This window comes from Tasmannia lanceolata, unplaced genomic scaffold (assembly GCF_043159265.1).
Source record: "Tasmannia lanceolata isolate RefF3 unplaced genomic scaffold, GAP_Taslan_0.1 ptg000003l, whole genome shotgun sequence".
Classification (NCBI taxonomy): Eukaryota; Viridiplantae; Streptophyta; class Magnoliopsida; order Canellales; family Winteraceae; genus Tasmannia; species Tasmannia lanceolata.
The window spans coordinates 30,773,075-30,787,447 of NW_027518680.1; the positions used below are offsets into that span (position 1 = coordinate 30,773,075).

Genomic DNA, 14,373 nt, shown 5'->3' on the forward strand with positions numbered 1-14,373 from the left:
CTATCTACCACTTTTTTTCGAACAATCTTTCGGTTCTGGAACATCGATGCGAACTGAAACGCACGTTTAGTGCGTCGCCTCCTACGTTTCGGTTCGGATCTTTTTATTTTCTTCCGGATGGTGAATTCAAATACGTCCGGTCTTTATTATGGCGGGGTGATAGTGTCGTTTGATTCGATAAACGGAATTCGTTCTGACATTTCATTTGCGGTCAAATTATAGCGGGGGTTTGTTCAGATTCAGTGACGTACAGGCTATAGCGGATGAGTGTACTAGTGGATGCGAGTCATGAATCCGGTCGGAAGGTGTTTACTGGCCGTGAGCTACCCTTGGTGCACAAATATCGTTCCGACGATAACTTTTGATCCGCCCGTCAGATCGTGGCGATTCTTATATTGATTCGGGGGTACTCGGGAAGATTCTTCGCGCGATGACAGCCCTGGCGGTCATCCGGCTTCCCGACATGCTCGGATCGTCCATCCGGTGTCATCTAGCAGGATTTTTTCGCACTTTCATTTAAACGGACTTCGTACGACAATGCGAGTGGAAACTCTTTATTACTTTGACAATGGAGAGGCATGCTGGGTGCGATCATACCAGCACAAATGCACTGGATCCCATCAGAACTCCGAAGTTAAGCGTGCTTGGGCGAGAGTAGTACTAGGATGGGTGACCTCCTGGGAAGTCCTCGTGTTGCACCCCTGTCACTTTTTTCGGCTATCTACCACTTTTTTCGAATAATCTTTCGGTTCTGGAACATCGATGCGAACTGAAACGCACGTTTAGTGCGTCGCCTCCTACGTTTCGGTTCGGATCTTTTTATTTTCTTCCGGATGGTGAATTCAAACACGTCCGGTCTTTATTATGGCGGGGTGATAGTGTCGTTTGATTCGATAAACGGAATTCGTTCTGACATTTCATTTGCGGTCAAATTATAGCGGGGGTTTGTTTAGATTCAGTGACGTACAGGCAATAGCGGATGAGTGTACTAGTGGATGCGAGTCATGAATCCGGTCGGAAGGTGTTTACTGGCCGTGAGCTACCCTTGGTGCACAAATATCGTTCCGACGATAACTTTTGATCCGCCCGTCAGATCGTGGCGATTCTTATATTGATTCGGGGGTACTCGGGAAGATTCATCGCTCGATGACAGCCCTGGCGGTAATTCGCCTTTCCGACATGCTCGGATCGTCCATCCGGTGTCATCTAGCAGGATTTTTTCGCACTTTCATTTAAACGGACTTCGTACGACAATGCGAGTGGAAACTCTTTATTACTTTGACAATGGAGAGGCATGCTGGGTGCGATCATACCAGCATAAATGCACTGGATCCCATCAGAACTCCGAAGTTAAGCGTGCTTGGGCGAGAGTAGTACTAGGATGGGTGACCTCCTGGGAAGTCCTCGTGTTGCACCCCTGTCACTTTTTTCGGCTATCTACCACTTTTTTCGAACAATCTTTCGGTTCTGGAACATCGATGCGAACTGAAACGCACGTTTAGTCCGACGCCTCCTACGTTTCGGTTCCGATCTTTTTATTTTCTTCCGGATGGTGAATTAAAATACGTCCGGTCTTTATTATGGCGGGGTGATAGTGTCGTTTGATTCGATAAACGGAATTCGTTCTGACATTTCATTTGCGGTCAAATTATAGCGGGGGTTTGTTTAGATTCAGTGACGTACAGGCAATAGCGGATGAGTGTACTAGTGGATGCGAGTCATGAATCCGGTCGGAAGGTGTTTACTGGCCGTGAGCTACCCTTGGTGCACAAATATCGTTCCGACGATAACTTTTGATCCGCCCGTCAGATCGTGGCGATTCTTATATTGATTCGGGGGTACTCGGGAAGATTCTTCGCGCGATGACAGCCCCGGCGGTCATCCGGCTTCCCGTCATGCTCGGATCGTCCATCCGGTGTCATCTAGCAGGATTTTTTCGCACTTTCATTTAAACGGACTTCGTACGACAGTGCGAGTGGAAACTCTTTATTACTTTGACAATGGAGAGGCATGCTGGGTGCGATCATACCAGCACAAATGCACTGGATCCCATCAGAACTCCGAAGTTAAGCGTGCTTGGGCGAGAGTAGTACTAGGATGGGTGACCTCCTGGGAAGTCCTCGTGTTGCACCCCTGTCACTTTTTTCGGCTATCTACCACTTTTTTCGAACAATCTTTCGGTTCTGGAACATCGATGCGAACTGAAACGCACGTTTAGTGCGTCGCCTCCTACGTTTCGGTTCGGATCTTTTTATTTTCTTCCGGATGGTGAATTCAAAGACGTCCGGTCTTTATTATGGCGGGGTGATAGTGTCGTTTGATTCGATAAACGGAATTCGTTCTGACATTTCATTTGCGGTCAAATTATAGCGGGGGTTTGTTTAGATTCAGTGACGTACAGGCTATAGCGGATGAGTGTACTAGTGGATGCGAGTCATGAATCCGGTCGGAAGGTGTTTACTGGCCGTGAGCTACCCTTGGTGCACAAATATCGTTCCGACGATAACTTTTGATCCGCCCGTCAGATCGTAGCGATTCTTATATTGATTCGGGGGTACTCGGGAAGATTAATCGCGCGATGACAGCCCTGGCGGTCATCCGGCTTCCCGACATGCTCGGATCGTCCATCCGGTGTCATCTAGCAGGATTTTTTCGCACTTTCATTTAAACGGACTTCGTACGACAATGCGAGTGGAAACTCTTTATTACTTTGACAATGGAGAGGCATGCTGGGTGCGATCATACCAGCACAAATGCGCTGGCTCCCATCAGAACTCCGAAGTAAAGCGTGCTTGGGCGAGAGTAGTGCTAGGATGGGTGACCTCCTGGGAAGTCCTCGTGTTGCACCCCTGTCACTTTTTTCGGCTATCTACCACTTTTTTCGAACAATCTTTCGGTTCTGGAACATCGATGCGAACTGAAACGCACGTTTAGTGCGTCGCCTCCTACGTTTCGGTTCGGATCTTTTTATTTTCTTCCGGATGGTGAATTCAAACACGTCCGGTCTTTATTATGGCGGGGTGATAGTGTCGTTTGATTCGATAAACGGAATTCGTTCTGACATTTCATTTGCGGTCAAATTATAGCGGGGGTTTGTTTAGATTCAGTGACGTACAGGCTATAGCGGATGAGTGTACTAGTGGATGCGAGTCATGAATCCGGTCGGAAGGTGTTTACTGGCCGTGAGCTACCCTTGGTGCACAAATATTGTTCCGACGATAACTTTTGATCCGCCCGTCAGATCGTGGCGATTCTTATATTGATTCGGGGGTACTCGGGAAGATCCATCGCGCGATGACAGCCCTGGCGGTCATCCGGCTTCCCGACATGCTCGGATCGTCCATCCGGTGTCATCTAGCAGGATTTTTTCGCACTTTCATTTAAACGGACTTCGTACGACAGTGCGAGTGGAAACTCTTTATTACTTTGACAATGGAGAGGCATGCTGGGTGCGATCATACCAGCACAAATGCACTGGATCCCATCAGAACTCCGAAGTTAAGCGTGCTTGGGCGAGAGTAGTACTAGGATGGGTGACCTCCTGGGAAGTCCTCGTGTTGCACCCCTGTCACTTTTTTCGGCTATCTACCACTTTTTTTCGAACAATCTTTCGGTTCTGGAACATCGATGCGAACTGAAACGCACGTTTAGTGCGTCGCCTCCTACGTTTCGGTTCGGATCTTTTTATTTTCTTCCGGATGGTGAATTCAAATACGTCCGGTCTTTATTATGGCGGGGTGATAGTGTCGTTTGATTCGATAAACGGAATTCGTTCTGACATTTCATTTGCGGTCAAATTTTAGCGGGGGTTTGTTCAGATTCAGTGACGTACAGGCTATAGCGGATGAGTGTACTAGTGGATGCGAGTCATGAATCCGGTCGGAAGGTGTTTACTGGCCGTGAGCTACCCTTGGTGCACAAATATCGTTCCGACGATAACTTTTGATCCGCCCGTCAGATCGTGGCGATTCTTATATTGATTCGGGGGTACTCGGGAAGATTCTTCGCGCGATGACAGCCTTGGCGGTCATCCGGCTTCCCGACATGCTCGGATCGTCCATCCGGTGTCATCTAGCAGGATTTTTTCGCACTTTCATTTAAACGGACTTCGTACGACAATGCGAGTGGAAACTCTTTATTACTTTGACAATGGAGAGGCATGCTGGGTGCGATCATACCAGCACAAATGCACTGGATCCCATCAGAACTCCGAAGTTAAGCGTGCTTGGGCGAGAGTAGTACTAGGATGGGTGACCTCCTGGGAAGTCCTCGTGTTGCACCCCTGTCACTTTTTTCGGCTATCTACCACTTTTTTCGAACAATCTTTCGGTTCTGGAACATCGATGCGAACTGAAACGCACGTTTAGTGCGTCGCCTCCTACGTTTCGGTTCGGATCTTTTTATTTTCTTCCGGATGGTGAATTCAAACACGTCCGGTCTTTATTATGGCGGGGTGATAGTGTCGTTTGATTCGATAAACGGAATTCGTTCTGACATTTCATTTGCGGTCAAATTATAGCGGGGGTTTGTTTAGATTCAGTGACGTACAGGCTATAGCGGATGAGTGTACTAGTGGATGCGAGTCATGAATCCGGTCGGAAGGTGTTTACTGGCCGTGAGCTACCCTTGGTGCACAAATATCGTTCCGACGATAACTTTTGATCCGCCCGTCAGATCGTAGCGATTCTTATATTGATTCGGGGGTACTCGGGAAGATTCATCGCGCGATGACAGCCCTGGCGGTCATCCGGCTTCCCGACATGCTCGGATCGTCCATCCGGTGTCATCTAGCAGGATTTTTTCGCACTTTCATTTAAACGAACTTCGTACGACAATGCGAGTGGAAACTCTTTATTACTTTGACAATGGAGAGGCATGCTGGGTGCGATCATACCAGCACAAATGCACTGGATCCCATCAGAACTCCGAAGTTAAGCGTGCTTGGGCGAGAGTAGTACTAGGATGGGTGACCTCCTGGGAAGTCCTCGTGTTGCACCCCTGTCACTTTTTTCGGCTATCTACCACTTTTTTCGAACAATCTTTCGGTTCTGGAACATCGATGCGAACTGAAACGCACGTTTAGTGCGTCGCCTCCTACGTTTCGGTTCGGATCTTTTTATTTTCTTCCGGATGGTGAATTCAAACACGTCCGGTCTTTATTATGGCGGGGTGATAGTGTCGTTTGATTCGATAAACGGAATTCGTTCTGACATTTCATTTGCGGTCAAATTATAGCGGGGGTTTGTTTAGATTCAGTGACGTACAGGCTATAGCGGATGAGTGTACTAGTGGATGCGAGTCATGAATCCGGTCGGAAGGTGTTTACTGGCCGTGAGCTACCCTTGGTGCACAAATATCGTTCCGACGATAACTTTTGATCCGCCCGTCAGATCGTAGCGATTCTTATATTGATTCGGGGGTACTAGGGAAGATTCATCGCGCGATGACAGCCCTGGCGGTCATCCGGCTTCCCGACATGCTCGGATCGTCCATCCGGTGTCATCTAGCAGGATTTTTTCGCACTTTCATTTAAACGGACTTCGTACGACAATGCGAGTGGAAACTCTTTATTACTTTGACAATGGAGAGGCATGCTGGGTGCGATCATACCAGCACAAATGCACTGGATCCCATCAGAACTTCGAAGTTAAGCGTGCTTGGGCGAGAGTAGTACTAGGATGGGTGACCTCCTGGGAAGTCCTCGTGTTGCACCCCTGTCACTTTTTTCGGCTATCTACCACTTTTTTCGAACAATCTTTCGGTTCTGGAACATCGATGCGAACTGAAACGCACGTTTAGTGCGTCGCCTCCTACGTTTCGGTTCGGATCTTTTTATTTTCTTCCGGATGGTGAATTCAAAGACGTCCGGTCTTTATTATGGCGGGGTGATAGTGTCGTTTGATTCGATAAACGGAATTCGTTCTGACATTTCATTTGCGGTCAAATTATAGCGGGGGTTTGTTTAGATTCAGTGACGTACAGGCTTTAGCGGATGAGTGTACTAGTGGATGCGAGTCATGAATCCGGTCGGAAGGTGTTTACTGGCCGTCAGCTACCCTTGGTGCACAAATATCGTTCCGACGATAACTTTTGATCCGCCCGTCAGATCGTGGCGATTCTTATATTGATTCGGGGGTACTCGGGAAGATCCATCGCGCGATGACAGCCATGGCAGTCATCCGGCTTCCCGACATGCTCGGATCGTCCATCCGGTGTCATCTAGCAGGATTTTTTCGCACTTTCATTTAAACGGACTTCGTACGACAGTGCGAGTGGAAACTCTTTATTACTTTGACAATGGAGAGGCATGCTGGGTGCGATCATACCAGCACAAATGCACTGGATCCCATCAGAACTCCGAAGTTAAGCGTGCTTGGGCGAGAGTAGTACTAGGATGGGTGACCTCCTGGGAAGTCCTCGTGTTGCACCCCTGTCACTTTTTTCGGCTATCTACCACTTTTTTCGAACAATCTTTCGGTTCTGGAACATCTATGCGAACTGAAACGCACGTTTAGTGCGTCGCCTCCTACGTTTCGGTTCGGATCTTTTTATTTTCTTCCGGATGGTGAATTCAAACACGTCCGGTCTTTATTATGGCGGGGTGATAGTGTCGTTTGATTCGATAAACGGAATTCGTTCTGACATTTCATTTGCGGTCAAATTATAGCGGGGGTTTGTTTAGATTCAGTGACGTACAGGCTATAGCGGATGAGTGTACTAGTGGATGCGAGTCATGAATCCGGTCGGAAGGTGTTTACTGGCCGTGAGCTACCCTTGGTGCACAAATATCGTTCCGACGATAACTTTTGATCCGCCCGTCAGATCGTAGCGATTCTTATATTGATTCGGGGGTACTAGGGAAGATTCATCGCGCGATGACAGCCCTGGCGGTCATCCGGCTTCCCGACATGCTCGGATCGTCCATCCGGTGTCATCTAGCAGGATTTTTTCGCACTTTCATTTAAACGGACTTCGTACGACAATGCGAGTGGAAACTCTTTATTACTTTGACAATGGAGAGGCATGCTGGGTGCGATCATACCAGCACAAATGCACTGGATCCCATCAGAACTTCGAAGTTAAGCGTGCTTGGGCGAGAGTAGTACTAGGATGGGTGACCTCCTGGGAAGTCCTCGTGTTGCACCCCTGTCACTTTTTTCGGCTATCTACCACTTTTTTCGAACAATCTTTCGGTTCTGGAACATCGATGCGAACTGAAACGCACGTTTAGTGCGTCGCCTCCTACGTTTCGGTTCGGATCTTTTTATTTTCTTCCGGATGGTGAATTCAAAGACGTCCGGTCTTTATTATGGCGGGGTGATAGTGTCGTTTGATTCGATAAACGGAATTCGTTCTGACATTTCATTTGCGGTCAAATTATAGCGGGGGTTTGTTTAGATTCAGTGACGTACAGGCTTTAGCGGATGAGTGTACTAGTGGATGCGAGTCATGAATCCGGTCGGAAGGTGTTTACTGGCCGTCAGCTACCCTTGGTGCACAAATATCGTTCCGACGATAACTTTTGATCCGCCCGTCAGATCGTGGCGATTCTTATATTGATTCGGGGGTACTCGGGAAGATCCATCGCGCGATGACAGCCATGGCAGTCATCCGGCTTCCCGACATGCTCGGATCGTCCATCCGGTGTCATCTAGCAGGATTTTTTCGCACTTTCATTTAAACGGACTTCGTACGACAGTGCGAGTGGAAACTCTTTATTACTTTGACAATGGAGAGGCATGCTGGGTGCGATCATACCAGCACAAATGCACTGGATCCCATCAGAACTCCGAAGTTAAGCGTGCTTGGGCGAGAGTAGTACTAGGATGGGTGACCTCCTGGGAAGTCCTCGTGTTGCACCCCTGTCACTTTTTTCGGCTATCTACCACTTTTTTCGAACAATCTTTCGGTTCTGGAACATCTATGCGAACTGAAACGCACGTTTAGTGCGTCGCCTCCTACGTTTCGGTTCGGATCTTTTTATTTTCTTCCGGATGGTGAATTCAAACACGTCCGGTCTTTATTATGGCGGGGTGATAGTGTCGTTTGATTCGATAAACGGAATTCGTTCTGACATTTCATTTGCGGTCAAATTATAGCGGGGGTTTGTTTAGATTCAGTGACGTACAGGCTATAGCGGATGAGTGTACTAGTGGATGCGAGTCATGAATCCGGTCGGAAGGTGTTTACTGGCCGTGAGCTACCCTTGGTGCACAAATATCGTTCCGACGATAACTTTTGATCCGCCCGTCAGATCGTAGCGATTCTTATATTGATTCGGGGGTACTCGGGAAGATTCATCGCGCGATGACAGCCGTGGCGGTCATCCGGCTTCCCGACATGCTCGGATCGTCCATCCGGTGTCATCTAGCAGGATTTTTTCGCACTTTCATTTAAACGAACTTCGTACGACAATGCGAGTGGAAACTCTTTATTACTTTGACAATGGAGAGGCATGCTGGGTGCGATCATACCAGCACAAATGCACTGGCTCCCATCAGAACTCCGAAGTTAAGCGTGCTTGGGCGAGAGTAGTACTAGGATGGGTGACCTCCTGGGAAGTCCTCGTGTTGCACCCCTGTCACTTTTTTCGGCTATCTACCACTTTTTTCGAACAATCTTTCGGTTCTGGAACATCGATGCGAACTGAAACGCACGTTTAGTGCGTCGCCTCCTACGTTTCGGTTCGGATCTTTTTATTTTCTTCCGGATGGTGAATTCAAACACGTCCGGTCTTTATTATGGCGGGGTGATAGTGTCGTTTGATTCGATAAACGGAATTCGTTCTGACATTTCATTTGCGGTCAAATTATAGCGGGGGTTTGTTTAGATTCAGTGACGTACAGGCTATAGCGGATGAGTGTACTAGTGGATGCGAGTCATGAATCCGGTCGGAAGGTGTTTACTGGCCGTGAGCTACCCTTGGTGCACAAATATCGTTCCGACGATAACTTTTGATCCGCCCGTCAGATCGTGGCGATTCTTATATTGATTCGGGGGTACTCGGGAAGATCCATCGCGCAATGACAGCCCTGGCGGTCATCCGGCTTCCCGACATGCTCGGATCGTCCATCCGGTGTCATCTAGCAGGATTTTTTCGCACTTTCATTTAAACGGACTTCGTACGACAGTGCGAGTGGAAACTCTTTATTACTTTGACAATGGAGAGGCATGCTGGGTGCGATCATACCAGCACAAATGCACTGGATCCCATCAGAACTCCGAAGTTAAGCGTGCTTGGGCGAGAGTAGTACTAGGATGGGTGACCTCCTGGGAAGTCCTCGTGTTGCACCCCTGTCACTTTTTTCGGCTATCTACCACTTTTTTTCGAACAATCTTTCGGTTCTGGAACATCGATGCGAACTGAAACGCACGTTTAGTGCGTCGCCTCCTACGTTTCGGTTCGGATCTTTTTATTTTCTTCCGGATGGTGAATTCAAATACGTCCGGTCTTTATTATGGCGGGGTGATAGTGTCGTTTGATTCGATAAACGGAATTCGTTCTGACATTTCATTTGCGGTCAAATTATAGCGGGGGTTTGTTCAGATTCAGTGACGTACAGGCTATAGCGGATGAGTGTACTAGTGGATGCGAGTCATGAATCCGGTCGGAAGGTGTTTACTGGCCGTGAGCTACCCTTGGTGCACAAATATCGTTCCGACGATAACTTTTGATCCGCCCGTCAGATCGTGGCGATTCTTATATTGATTCGGGGGTACTCGGGAAGATTCATCGCGCAATGACAGCCCTGGCGGTAATTCGCCTTTCCGACATGCTCGGATCGTCCATCCGGTGTCATCTAGCAGGATTTTTTCGCACTTTCATTTAAACGGACTTCGTACGACAATGCGAGTGGAAACTCTTTATTACTTTGACAATGGAGAGGCATGCTGGGTGCGATCATACCAGCACAAATGCACTGGATCCCATCAGAACTCCGAAGTTAAGCGTGCTTGGGCGAGAGTAGTACTAGGATGGGTGACCTCCTGGGAAGTCCTCGTGTTGCACCCCTGTCACTTTTTTCGGCTATCTACCACTTTTTTCGAACAATCTTTCGGTTCTGGAACATCGATGCGAACTGAAACGCACGTTTAGTGCGACGCCTCCTACGTTTCGGTTCCGATCTTTTTATTTTCTTCCGGATGGTGAATTAAAATACGTCCGGTCTTTATTATGGCGGGGTGATAGTGTCGTTTGATTCGATAAACGGAATTCGTTCTGACATTTCATTTGCGGTCAAATTATAGCGGGGGTTTGTTTAGATTCAGTGACGTACAGGCAATAGCGGATGAGTGTACTAGTGGATGCGAGTCATGAATCCGGTCGGAAGGTGTTTACTGGCCGTGAGCTACCCTTGGTGCACAAATATCGTTCCGACGATAACTTTTGATCCGCCCGTCAGATCGTGGCGATTCTTATATTGATTCGGGGGTACTCGGGAAGATTCTTCGCGCGATGACAGCCTTGGCGGTCATCCGGCTTCCCGACATGCTCGGATCGTCCATCCGGTGTCATCTAGCAGGATTTTTTCGCACTTTCATTTAAACGGACTTCGTACGACAGTGCGAGTGGAAACTCTTTATTACTTTGACAATGGAGAGGCATGCTGGGTGCGATCATACCAGCACAAATGCACTGGATCCCATCAGAACTCCGAAGTTAAGCGTGCTTGGGCGAGAGTAGTACTAGGATGGGTGACCTCCTGGGAAGTCCTCGTGTTGCACCCCTGTCACTTTTTTCGGCTATCTACCACTTTTTTCGAACAATCTTTCGGTTCTGGAACATCGATGCGAACTGAAACGCACGTTTAGTGCGTCGCCTCCTACGTTTCGGTTCGGATCTTTTTATTTTCTTCCGGATGGTGAATTCAAAGACGTCCGGTCTTTATTATGGCGGGGTGATAGTGTCGTTTGATTCGATAAACGGAATTCGTTCTGACATTTCATTTGCGGTCAAATTATAGCGGGGGTTTGTTCAGATTCAGTGACGTACAGGCTATAGCGGATGAGTGTACTAGTGGATGCGAGTCATGAATCCGGTCGGAAGGTGTTTACTGGCCGTGAGCTACCCTTGGTGCACAAATATCGTTCCGACGATAACTTTTGATCCGCCCGTCAGATCGTAGCGATTCTTATATTGATTCGGGGGTACTCGGGAAGATTCATCGCGCGATGACAGCCCTGGCGGTCATCCGGCTTCCCGACATGCTCGGATCGTCCATCCGGTGTCATCTAGCAGGATTTTTTCGCACTTTCATTTAAACGGACTTCGTACGACAATGCGAGTGGAAACTCTTTATTACTTTGACAATGGAGAGGCATGCTGGGTGCGATCATACCAGCACAAATGCACTGGCTCCCATCAGAACTTCGAAGTTAAGCGTGCTTGGGCGAGAGTAGTACTAGGATGGGTGACCTCCTGGGAAGTCCTCGTGTTGCACCCCTGTCACTTTTTTCGGCTATCTACCACTTTTTTCGAACAATCTTTCGGTTCTGGAACATCGATGCGAACTGAAACGCACGTTTAGTGCGTCGCCTCCTACGTTTCGGTTTGGATCTTTTTATTTTCTTCCGGATGGTGAATTCAAACACGTCCGGTCTTTATTATGGCCGGGTGATAGTGTCGTTTGATTCGATAAACGGAATTCGTTCTGACATTTCATTTGCGGTCAAATTATAGCGGGGGTTTGTTTAGATTCAGTGACGTACAGGCTATAGCGGATGAGTGTACTAGTGGATGCGAGTCATGAATCCGGTCGGAAGGTGTTTACTGGCCGTGAGCTACCCTTGGTGCACAAATATCGTTCCGACGATAACTTTTGATCCGCCCGTCAGATCGTAGCGATTCTTATATTGATTCGGGGGTACTCGGGAAGATCCATCGCGCGATGACAGCCCTGGCGGTCATCCGGCTTCCCGACATGCTCGGATCGTCCATCCGGTGTCATCTAGCAGGATTTTTTCGCACTTTCATTTAAACGGACTTCGTACGACAGTGCGAGTGGAAACTCTTTATTACTTTGACAATGGAGAGGCATGCTGGGTGCGATCATACCAGCACAAATGCACTGGATCCCATCAGAACTCCGAAGTTAAGCGTGCTTGGGCGAGAGTAGTACTAGGATGGGTGACCTCCTGGGAAGTCCTCGTGTTGCACCCCTGTCACTTTTTTCGGCTATCTACCACTTTTTTCGAACAATCTTTCGGTTCTGGAACATCGATGCGAACTGAAACGCACGTTTAGTGCGACGCCTCCTACGTTTCGGTTCCGATCTTTTTATTTTCTTCCGGATGGTGAATTAAAATACGTCCGGTCTTTATTATGGCGGGGTGATAGTGTCGTTTGATTCGATAAACGGAATTCGTTCTGACATTTCATTTGCGGTCAAATTATAGCGGGGGTTTGTTTAGATTCAGTGACGTACAGGCAATAGCGGATGAGTGTACTAGTGGATGCGAGTCATGAATCCGGTCGGAAGGTGTTTACTGGCCGTGAGCTACCCTTGGTGCACAAATATCGTTCCGACGATAACTTTTGATCCGCCCGTCAGATCGTGGCGATTCTTATATTGATTCGGGGGTACTCGGGAAGATTCTTCGCGCGATGACAGCCTTGGCGGTCATCCGGCTTCCCGACATGCTCGGATCGTCCATCCGGTGTCATCTAGCAGGATTTTTTCGCACTTTCATTTAAACGGACTTCGTACGACAGTGCGAGTGGAAACTCTTTATTACTTTGACAATGGAGAGGCATGCTGGGTGCGATCATACCAGCACAAATGCACTGGATCCCATCAGAACTCCGAAGTTAAGCGTGCTTGGGCGAGAGTAGTACTAGGATGGGTGACCTCCTGGGAAGTCCTCGTGTTGCACCCCTGTCACTTTTTTCGGCTATCTACCTCTTTTTTCGAACAATCTTTCGGTTCTGGAACATCGATGCGAACTGAAACGCACGTTTAGTGCGTCGCCTCCTACGTTTCGGTTCGGATCTTTTTATTTTCTTCCGGATGGTGAATTCAAAGACGTCCGGTCTTTATTATGGCGGGGTGATAGTGTCGTTTGATTCGATAAACGGAATTCGTTCTGACATTTCATTTGCGGTCAAATTATAGCGGGGTTTTGTTTAGATTCAGTGACGTACAGGCTATAGCGGATGAGTGTACTAGTGGATGCGAGTCATGAATCCGGTCGGAAGGTGTTTACTGGCCGTGAGCTACCCTTGGTGCACAAATATCGTTCCGACGATAACTTTTGATCCGCCCGTCAGATCGTAGCGATTCTTATGTTGATTCGGGGGTACTCGGGAAGATTCATCGCGCGATGACAGCCCTGGCGGTCATCCGGCTTCCCGACATGCTCGGATCGTCCATCCGGTGTCATCTAGCAGGATTTTTTCGCACTTTCATTTAAACGGACTTCGTACGACAATGCGAGTGGAAACTCTTTATTACTTTGACAATGGAGAGGCATGCTGGGTGCGATCATACCAGCACAAATGTACTGGCTCCCATCAGAACTCCGAAGTTAAGCGTGCTTGGGCGAGAGTAGTACTAGGATGGGTGACCTCCTGGGAAGTCCTCGTGTTGCACCCCTGTCACTTTTTTCGGCTATCTACCACTTTTTTCGAACAATCTTTCGGTTCTGGAACATCGATGCGAACTGAAACGCACGTTTAGTGCGTCGCCTCCTACGTTTCGGTTCGGATCTTTTTATTTTCTTCCGGATGGTGAATTCAAACACGTCCGGTCTTTATTATGGCGGGGTGATAGTGTCGTTTGATTCGATAAACGGAATTCGTTCTGACATTTCATTTGCGGTCAAATTATAGCGGGGGTTTGTTTAGATTCAGTGACGTACAGGCTATAGCGGATGAGTGTACTAGTGGATGCGAGTCATGAATCCGGTCGGAAGGTGTTTACTGGCCGTGAGCTACCCTTGGTGCACAAATATTGTTCCGACGATAACTTTTGATCCGCCCGTCAGATCGTGGCGATTCTTATATTGATTCGGGGGTACTCGGGAAGATCCATCGCGCGATGACAGCCCTGGCGGTCATCCGGCTTCCCGACATGCTCGGATCGTCCATCCGGTGTCATCTAGCAGGATTTTTTCGCACTTTCATTTAAACGGACTTCGTACGACAGTGCGAGTGGAAACTCTTTATTACTTTGACAATGGAGAGGCATGCTGGGTGCGATCATACCAGCACAAATGCACTGGATCCCATCAGAACTCCGAAGTTAAGCGTGCTTGGGCGAGAGTAGTACTAGGATGGGTGACCTCCTGGGAAGTCCTCGTGTTGCACCCCTGTCACTTTTTTCGGCTATCTACCACTTTTTTTCGAACAATCTTTCGGTTCTGGAACATCGATGC

At 48.3% G+C, this 14,373-nt stretch overlaps 20 non-coding genes across 20 annotated transcripts; all 20 read left to right on the plus strand.

The window, feature by feature from the left end:
- The first annotated feature begins 583 nt into the window (after positions 1-583).
- On the plus strand, positions 584-702 carry LOC143871791 (5S ribosomal RNA). Its single transcript, XR_013246547.1, has one exon. It is a non-coding gene; the product is annotated as a 5S ribosomal RNA (ribosomal RNA).
- Positions 703-1,299: 597 nt separating this feature from the next.
- LOC143873169 (5S ribosomal RNA) lies at positions 1,300-1,418 on the plus strand. Its single transcript, XR_013247891.1, has one exon. It is a non-coding gene; the product is annotated as a 5S ribosomal RNA (ribosomal RNA).
- Positions 1,419-2,015: 597 nt separating this feature from the next.
- On the plus strand, positions 2,016-2,134 carry LOC143871792 (5S ribosomal RNA). Its single transcript, XR_013246548.1, has one exon. It is a non-coding gene; the product is annotated as a 5S ribosomal RNA (ribosomal RNA).
- A 597-nt stretch (positions 2,135-2,731) lies between these two features.
- LOC143875128 (5S ribosomal RNA) lies at positions 2,732-2,850 on the plus strand. The gene has a single exon (XR_013249790.1). It is a non-coding gene; the product is annotated as a 5S ribosomal RNA (ribosomal RNA).
- Positions 2,851-3,447: 597 nt separating this feature from the next.
- LOC143871794 (5S ribosomal RNA) lies at positions 3,448-3,566 on the plus strand. The gene has a single exon (XR_013246550.1). It is a non-coding gene; the product is annotated as a 5S ribosomal RNA (ribosomal RNA).
- Positions 3,567-4,164: 598 nt separating this feature from the next.
- Positions 4,165-4,283, plus strand: LOC143871795 (5S ribosomal RNA). The gene has a single exon (XR_013246551.1). It is a non-coding gene; the product is annotated as a 5S ribosomal RNA (ribosomal RNA).
- Positions 4,284-4,880: 597 nt separating this feature from the next.
- Positions 4,881-4,999, plus strand: LOC143871796 (5S ribosomal RNA). Its single transcript, XR_013246552.1, has one exon. It is a non-coding gene; the product is annotated as a 5S ribosomal RNA (ribosomal RNA).
- Positions 5,000-5,596: 597 nt separating this feature from the next.
- Positions 5,597-5,715, plus strand: LOC143873612 (5S ribosomal RNA). Its single transcript, XR_013248315.1, has one exon. It is a non-coding gene; the product is annotated as a 5S ribosomal RNA (ribosomal RNA).
- A 597-nt stretch (positions 5,716-6,312) lies between these two features.
- Positions 6,313-6,431, plus strand: LOC143871797 (5S ribosomal RNA). The gene has a single exon (XR_013246553.1). It is a non-coding gene; the product is annotated as a 5S ribosomal RNA (ribosomal RNA).
- Positions 6,432-7,028: 597 nt separating this feature from the next.
- LOC143873613 (5S ribosomal RNA) lies at positions 7,029-7,147 on the plus strand. The gene has a single exon (XR_013248316.1). It is a non-coding gene; the product is annotated as a 5S ribosomal RNA (ribosomal RNA).
- Positions 7,148-7,744: 597 nt separating this feature from the next.
- LOC143871798 (5S ribosomal RNA) lies at positions 7,745-7,863 on the plus strand. Its single transcript, XR_013246554.1, has one exon. It is a non-coding gene; the product is annotated as a 5S ribosomal RNA (ribosomal RNA).
- A 597-nt stretch (positions 7,864-8,460) lies between these two features.
- On the plus strand, positions 8,461-8,579 carry LOC143874259 (5S ribosomal RNA). The gene has a single exon (XR_013248945.1). It is a non-coding gene; the product is annotated as a 5S ribosomal RNA (ribosomal RNA).
- A 597-nt stretch (positions 8,580-9,176) lies between these two features.
- LOC143871799 (5S ribosomal RNA) lies at positions 9,177-9,295 on the plus strand. The gene has a single exon (XR_013246555.1). It is a non-coding gene; the product is annotated as a 5S ribosomal RNA (ribosomal RNA).
- Positions 9,296-9,893: 598 nt separating this feature from the next.
- LOC143871800 (5S ribosomal RNA) lies at positions 9,894-10,012 on the plus strand. The gene has a single exon (XR_013246556.1). It is a non-coding gene; the product is annotated as a 5S ribosomal RNA (ribosomal RNA).
- Positions 10,013-10,609: 597 nt separating this feature from the next.
- On the plus strand, positions 10,610-10,728 carry LOC143871801 (5S ribosomal RNA). The gene has a single exon (XR_013246557.1). It is a non-coding gene; the product is annotated as a 5S ribosomal RNA (ribosomal RNA).
- Positions 10,729-11,325: 597 nt separating this feature from the next.
- LOC143874774 (5S ribosomal RNA) lies at positions 11,326-11,444 on the plus strand. The gene has a single exon (XR_013249444.1). It is a non-coding gene; the product is annotated as a 5S ribosomal RNA (ribosomal RNA).
- A 597-nt stretch (positions 11,445-12,041) lies between these two features.
- Positions 12,042-12,160, plus strand: LOC143871802 (5S ribosomal RNA). The gene has a single exon (XR_013246558.1). It is a non-coding gene; the product is annotated as a 5S ribosomal RNA (ribosomal RNA).
- Positions 12,161-12,757: 597 nt separating this feature from the next.
- LOC143871803 (5S ribosomal RNA) lies at positions 12,758-12,876 on the plus strand. The gene has a single exon (XR_013246559.1). It is a non-coding gene; the product is annotated as a 5S ribosomal RNA (ribosomal RNA).
- Positions 12,877-13,473: 597 nt separating this feature from the next.
- LOC143874641 (5S ribosomal RNA) lies at positions 13,474-13,592 on the plus strand. Its single transcript, XR_013249314.1, has one exon. It is a non-coding gene; the product is annotated as a 5S ribosomal RNA (ribosomal RNA).
- Positions 13,593-14,189: 597 nt separating this feature from the next.
- Positions 14,190-14,308, plus strand: LOC143871806 (5S ribosomal RNA). The gene has a single exon (XR_013246561.1). It is a non-coding gene; the product is annotated as a 5S ribosomal RNA (ribosomal RNA).
- Positions 14,309-14,373: the final 65 nt, after the last annotated feature.